A 7,041-nucleotide genomic window follows, 5' to 3' on the forward strand; every position below is an offset into this window, starting at 1 on the left:
GCTTTAGACTCACGAAGAGAACGATTTCCTGGTAACTCTGTTCGGTGAAAGATGGGTTAAAATAAGCAAACGCGTGACTCGGCTTAATCGCAGGTACTCGACCGTTGCTAAGAAAACTACAGCCAACGTTTTTCAGATATTGTATATAATTTATAGCGAGCAAATAGTTCAGCCAAAGCGGTAGCTCAGTGGCTAAACACCCCACCTCGTACTTTTGGGCTCCGTGATAGAAATCTGATTATTGTTTTTATGTTTATTCTCATTTATCTACCCAAGTTTGTAGAAGATTACTTTGAAACGCCCCCTTTGAAAAATTTATACATGACTGTGCTTAAACTGAAACACAATATTTTTAGCGCTACGCAATCTGACTTTCAATAATCGCTACAAAGAATGGCCCTGACTAACATTAACCTACACGTTTCACAAATCACTTACCTCACAAAAATCTTGGTTACTTGAACTACTGCAACACAGCAAGCGCCACTACTGCCAGCTAAATAAAAGATTCAAACTATGGAAGGCACTAACTACTGATAGGGATAGTTAGCAAATGAAAGATTTTAGTAGAGAACGAATAATGTATTTACCTTTATATCATCAAAAGTCATAATATATATAGCAGTTCATGACATCCAGTCTTACACATTTCAAAACTCCGCCATTTCTCTCCCCACATCCACCACTGCTGGCGGCTCACCTCCAACTGCGCAACGCTACGCGCTATGAACATCCACCTGCCCAACACTACAATGGCAGACAACAATGCAAACCAGCCACAGACTGCACACAGCACAGCCAGTGATTTTCATACAGAGCGCTACGTGGCGTTACCAATATACAAACCTAAACAGCCTACTTACAACTATACGATATTTACCACTGTACTGTATACTGAAATAGAGTTATCCTTATTCGTCTGGTAAATGTATGTCTGACGAATGAATTAAGAATAATAACAAATGAATGAGAAAATTATTGGAACTTGTTTTTGGTGAAATTCCTGTAGTGTATGTTGCTTCATGACCAATTGTAAGCGGCTGTTTTCGGTGAAGTGTTCCGTCATGCTTGAAGGCAAAACACATTTGCCTAGTACTAGTTCTGTCCAGTTCAAATAACCATTCGGCAAATCCAATCAGTGTAATGAACGAGAATCCGTCCCTAAAAATAAAGCATTTACAGAGAGAAAATAAATCTTTCGAAGTTAGAAGAACAATTTTATATAGCTTGGCTAACGTGCGAAGTGTAGCACAAACCTATATTGCATTCGTATAACGTTGATAATTAGGTAAATAAGTAGCTGAGCAGATATCATATAAAATCTCAATTTAATTCTATACATAATTGTCTCTTATCTTTCTGTCGTCAGTGTTGACAATGATATAATTAAATGGAACAAAAACATGTGAGATGGGTGTAATATAAGTGTGCGTGAGAATTAACTGGTGGAATGACGGACCACGGTCTGCCTTCAGGTTAAAAACATGCTTCACTAATCAGATCTTGATCCTGCTGCCCTGAAAAATTTATCCGACGTGGCAGTGAAACCGTTTAGGTACAATACTCAGCTTCCTTGGATGCGATTACATTTCCGGTCGGTTTATTTCATTCTAAACATAGTTGATGAGATATTGCATGATATTGGGTTGTTAAGTTTTGAAATACAATTCATTTATTACTACACCTCTCAGAGAAAGTATAGAAATTACGTATTTTCAAAACATGACTACAGGAGTTTGCGACGTATTTAGTTCGGTAGTTAAATGCAAAATGTCGCCGGCGTGTAATAGCATCCTATTGCAGGAGAATGCCGGGCTTTATGGCTCCAGGCTCTCATCAGCAGAGAATTTATAATTAAAATTCAGGAAATAGTTGCTGTCGTTAGGGTGGGAGTAAGAGGCACGTTAGAGGCATCAACGCCGTTTGGCGTCTCTGATGAGACAGCTATTTCGTCTAACACATTTCCTTCAGAACCAGAGCAGTGCCTCCTTACGCCTGACGTTTTTACGGAAAAAGTATTACGATTGAAATTAACATTTAAAATGTGGCTCCTTTTACCAGTTATGTATGGTAGAACCGTCGTGAATGAAGGGAACACAATAAAGTCGATGTGTACAATCATGCAGGCTTGGGAGCACACATAAATATCATCAAAATGGAACTTAGGAACGTGCATCTTCATACCCACTGTATCTGTTGGCTAATAATTTTATTATCTCCAAGAAATTTATAGCCCACATGGCACACTGTATCACACCTAGAGATGAAACGGGTATATTTATGAATATTTTTATACATTCAGTTTAGAAAGCTATGAAGTTTAGGTACCTTCTCTGTTAATACAATGTTCCAGAAAAGCACTTATTACCGAGCTTGTTACCATCTAAGGACTAGTACTAACAAACCTTTTTCTTGATGGAATGGACCTCACTGGGGGAAGAGTAATCAAAAGCTGGGAAACCATTGTAATATAGATTTGTCTTTTAGCTAGATAATTTCAAGCGAACACCAGGAAGCACTGCAAAGAATCAGTAGTATTATTCTTCACCATCTTTGCTCATTCTGTATTATTCAACGACTTCGATGTTCTCAAAGCATTAAACTACATCCTGTGCCTTTTTACTTCTTGAAACAGGTCCATCAATTGTAATGTTTACTTCAATGAAAAATGCTTTATAATGCCGTAAACGGTAAGGACATTGGAGGCGATTTAATTTTTTTTTCATTCATACGGTCTGCATGGACTGGCAATGGAAAGGAAAGCGTTTCTGAAGAAGAGAAATTTGTTAACATCGAGTATAGATTTAAGTGTCAGGAAGTCGTTTCTGAAAGTATTTGTATGGAGTGTAGCCATGTATGTAAGTGAAACATGGACGATAAATAGTTTGGACAAGAAGAGAATAGAAGCTTTTGAAATGTGGTGCTACAGAAGAATGCTCAAGATTAGATAGGTAGATCACATAACTAATGAGGAGAGGAGTTTGTGGCACAACTTGACAAGAAGAAAGGACCGGTTGGTAGAAGATGTTCTGAGGCATCAAGGGATCACAAATTTAGCATTGGAGGGCAGCGTGGAGGGTAAAAATCGTAGAGGGAGACCAAGAGATGAATACACTAAGCAGATTCAGAAGGATGTAGGTTGCAGTAAGTACTGGGCGATGAAGAAGCTTGCACAGGATAGAGTAGCATGGAGAGCTGCATCAAACCAGTCTCAGGACTGAAGACAACAACAACAACGGTCTGCATGGGATTTGGCATTGTTACTGTTAGAGGGTGGCCAGGTGTCATTTCTCTCATCATCTTTTTATTCCCAGGGTGGAACCTGAGCAACCCAACTGTCTGCGTGTAGTTTTATCCATGTGAAAGTGTGCAAACGTTTTGCCTATTTTCGCGTATCGCGTAACTGTGGTGGGATGAGTGTACCAGCATGTTATTCACCTACTCGGATGTGGAAAACTGCCTAAACTCCATATCCAGGCTGAACGACATACCAGCTCTATTCTTTAATCCGCTCAGAGAATTCGATCCGGGGTATGGATCTGCCCGGACACCAGAAGCTTAGTACTAACACTTGCGGCTATACGGTCGGGTACTGTTGTTATTTCACGGACGTTCATGAGCAATTTTATGTACCTCTTGCATCCCCTATGGTTTTGGAATTAAAGGCGAAGATGGGCGGGAATAGGAAAATATTGAGCAGGTTTAATTTTATATATTCACTATTAGTATCTCATTTACTACTTAGTCAGAATACATTACATTTTCTAGCTTCTAAGCTGCATTTAGGAATTTTGGGTTATCGTTATTCCACCTGATCTCTCTGGCCTGCTTAGGAAGAGGAGTACATGTCGGACAGAACGAAGTATAGGAACATACATTATTTCTAATAATGGTTGGCGAAAGCGACAAATTAGTTTGGAAGGTGCTAAAGGTCCCTGCGTTTTAACTGAAAGGAAATTTCAGTGGGACAGGAGAGAAGTAGGAAAACAAATGTCAATGAAAATAGAAAATTCTGTCGCCGCTAAAAGTTTAATGTGCGACATTGGTCCCTTAACGCCAAGGAAATGTGACAAAGGTGGTAGACGGCTACGTGCTGGCATACCAGAGCCGTAAGTGGTTCTGGGTGGTATACTGGAGCCACCAACTGGCATAAAAATGTGCAGGAATTGTGCAGTCAGCTGATTTTGCACTATCATATGAAAACTTGTCGTTTCGTAAAGTCAGGATGTTTGTATAAGAAACAGTTGCACATTAATACCTAACGACAAATAGTTCTTAAAAAGGCGACATTATGGTCGTAGCTAATACAGTAATCATGTTTTGTATATCTATGAAAGCCTGGATGATGAGTTTTTGTTTGTGACTGATGCACTAAAGCCAGTAATAGCTATGAAACGTCTTGTATGTTAGATCTGAAGATAGTATAATCCAGCCAAAACCGGTCACAGCAATTAAAATACGTGATCTTGACTGTACTTGCAATACTGAACAGATCTTCACTTATTCGAGCAGTCTCGTTCCCTTTACGACTGAAGAGGGTATACTCTTCAGACGACGAATATGAAGAGTGATGTGATTCTTGAGTTTCTCCCGGCGTATTTGATAATCAAAATATCCACGGGTTTACTGCCTGTCTATAGTGTCCAACGGGCACAATATTTCGGCGATCAAACATGTCGCCTGATGATGGCGACATGTTTGATCGCCGAAATATTGTGCCCGTTGGACACTATAGACCGGCAATACACCCGTGGATATTTTGATTATGAAGACTGATGTTGATGAGAAGCTAGAGATTTTAATTCTACTCACAGCACAACTTAATATAGTAGTCTCGTAATTCTTGAAAAGTGATCAATAATGCAAAAGTTAACAAGTGCACAGAGACACGGGAAATTCAATTTTATCTCATCAGCATTGACATTAACTATAAGGTGCACGTTTTTCATAACAACTAAGTGCAACGAGCATTTTCCTCCTATGATAATGCGACTGATTATAATCATTAAAATTTCAGATGGGCTTTGCTAGCTTATGTCACTGGTTTTCTTCTAGCACTTCCTTTATCGGCGACGGTCGCTGTGACCGAGAAGCTCTAGGCGCTTCAGTCCGGAACCACGCGGCTGCTACGGTCGCAGGTTCGAATCCTGCCTCGGGCATGGATGTGTGTGATGTCCTTAAATTAATTTGGTTTACGTAGTTCTAAGTGTAGGGGACTGATAACCTCAGATGTTAAGTCCCATAGTGCTTAGAGCCAATTGAACCATTTTATCGGCACTCTGTTCCCTATTCAGAATATCCTAGTGATGGGCACTGTATAAATTAGCTACAGTTAGCTTTATAGTGTCCCTTGTAGAGTGTTTTTGTTGCTGCGCAAGGAGGAAAAGTTCTGCTAACAGAAACTTGCGGGCCTAAGTTGACATGTACAAACTTTTTCATTCGCGGAGGGCTGATAAATGATGTTTGTCGTACAAACGTCAGCGTTTTCCTTATTTATGAGGACAATAGCTGTAGCTACTCTGATGAAATGGCTGTACTCGAACTCACCTCTGTAGGATGTCACACGTAGCAGTCCCCTCCGACCTGCAACATAAAAAGGTTGGCTATTATCACTGCAATTTTTTGTGAGACAATATATAAATTACAGAGGATGTTATGAATGAGGTGATGTTAATATCAATATTCACTACAGTTTTCTTCACTTGTTCCAGACGATTGCGTAACACATTTTAAATCGAGACAGAGTCTGAATGTACAGACCCATCTCCTCTTCCCTTGGCAGGCCCCCGGTTTTTTCGTGTGCACAGTATGTTTTTAATGCGCCGGAGATCATCGCCACTTTGTTAGTGTTTGTCTTCCCGTCCGTTACTCAGTGTCTCTTCTTCAGTGCTCTTCCGTTCACATGTGAAACCCTGTGTCTCCATTGTGTACAGTGCTGAACGTTTTTATACAAACAGTGCGTCCGTGAACGCCTTCATTTACCTTAATATATATGTCTCCTTTTTTATCCTCCATGTATGTTTGTTTATATATCTTCCTGTTTTATGTATGTTCTTTCTGTAGCCGAGGAGCGGCCTAGATAGGTCGCTGCCGGCCCACCTTTCTGTAGAGGCTTTAAAATTACAGTAAAGAAGAAAAAGAATGTACAGAGCGAGGTGTCTAACGTTGTAATCTGAAATCACTATTGTCCCATTAAAAATTTTTTTGATCTGTTTTCACCTAGACGAACAGTCTAGTGGCTCCTGAAAAAAATAGCATGGCGTTTTCACGACTTGATTAATTCACAAAACAAAGGCGTCATTTTTTAAATGGAACTGTGATGTTCTATAGCGTCAGATAACAGTTCATACAAGGCTTATTCAGTGACATAACTCTTTTGTAGATCTAACAAAAAATCACAGAGTGAAAATATACTTAATGTAGCGATCCTAATTCGAATGAAAGCAGGTGTGCATACTACGGTTTATCAGTCTGATAAGTCATGGTTGCAAAATACCAACAGGAATATTTTGCATAAGAAGAGACAAACTGGTAGAAGCCGACATCGGGGAACATTAGTTTGGGTTCAAGAGAAATATGCGAACACGCGAGGCAGTACTGACCCTGCGACGCCCGTCAGAAGGTAGATCAAGGAAAGGTAAAAGTACGTTTATAGCATTTGTAGACTTAGAGAAAGCTTTTGACAGTGCTGGAGGGAATATTCCTTTTCAAATTATGAAGGTAGCAGGGGTAAAATGCAGAAACTGAAAGGCTATTTACAACTTGTGACAGACGGAAATTAAAAGAGTCGAGGAGCGTGAATGGAAAGCAGTGGTTGTTAAGGGAGTGACACAGGCATGTAGAGTATCTACTATGTTATTAAATCTGTACACTGAGCAAGCAGTAAGGAAACGAAAGAAAAATGTGGAGTAGGAATAAAATATCAGAGAGAATAAATAAAAGCTTCGAAGTGTCCGTCGACATTGTTATTCTGTCAGAGTCGACAATGGGCTTGGAAGAGTAGTTGAATGGAATGGTAAGTTTCTTGAAAAGAGGATGTAA

At 39.8% G+C, this 7,041-nt stretch overlaps 1 protein-coding gene across 2 annotated transcripts in view; it reads right to left on the bottom strand.

Moving 5' to 3' along the window:
- LOC126278936 (somatostatin receptor type 2-like) overlaps positions 1 to 5,585 on the bottom strand; it is a 1,529,331-nt gene extending 1,523,746 nt beyond the window's left edge. For both annotated transcript variants that reach the window (XM_049979230.1, XM_049979217.1), the window contains exon 1: positions 5,548 to 5,585. The gene's annotated coding sequence lies outside the window, so the exon portion shown is untranslated. The remainder of the gene's footprint in view (positions 1 to 5,547) is intronic.
- Positions 5,586 to 7,041: the final 1,456 nt, after the last annotated feature.

The sequence above is a fragment of the Schistocerca gregaria genome, chromosome 1 (genome assembly GCF_023897955.1).
Source record: "Schistocerca gregaria isolate iqSchGreg1 chromosome 1, iqSchGreg1.2, whole genome shotgun sequence".
NCBI lineage: Eukaryota > Metazoa > Arthropoda > Insecta > Orthoptera > Acrididae > Schistocerca > Schistocerca gregaria.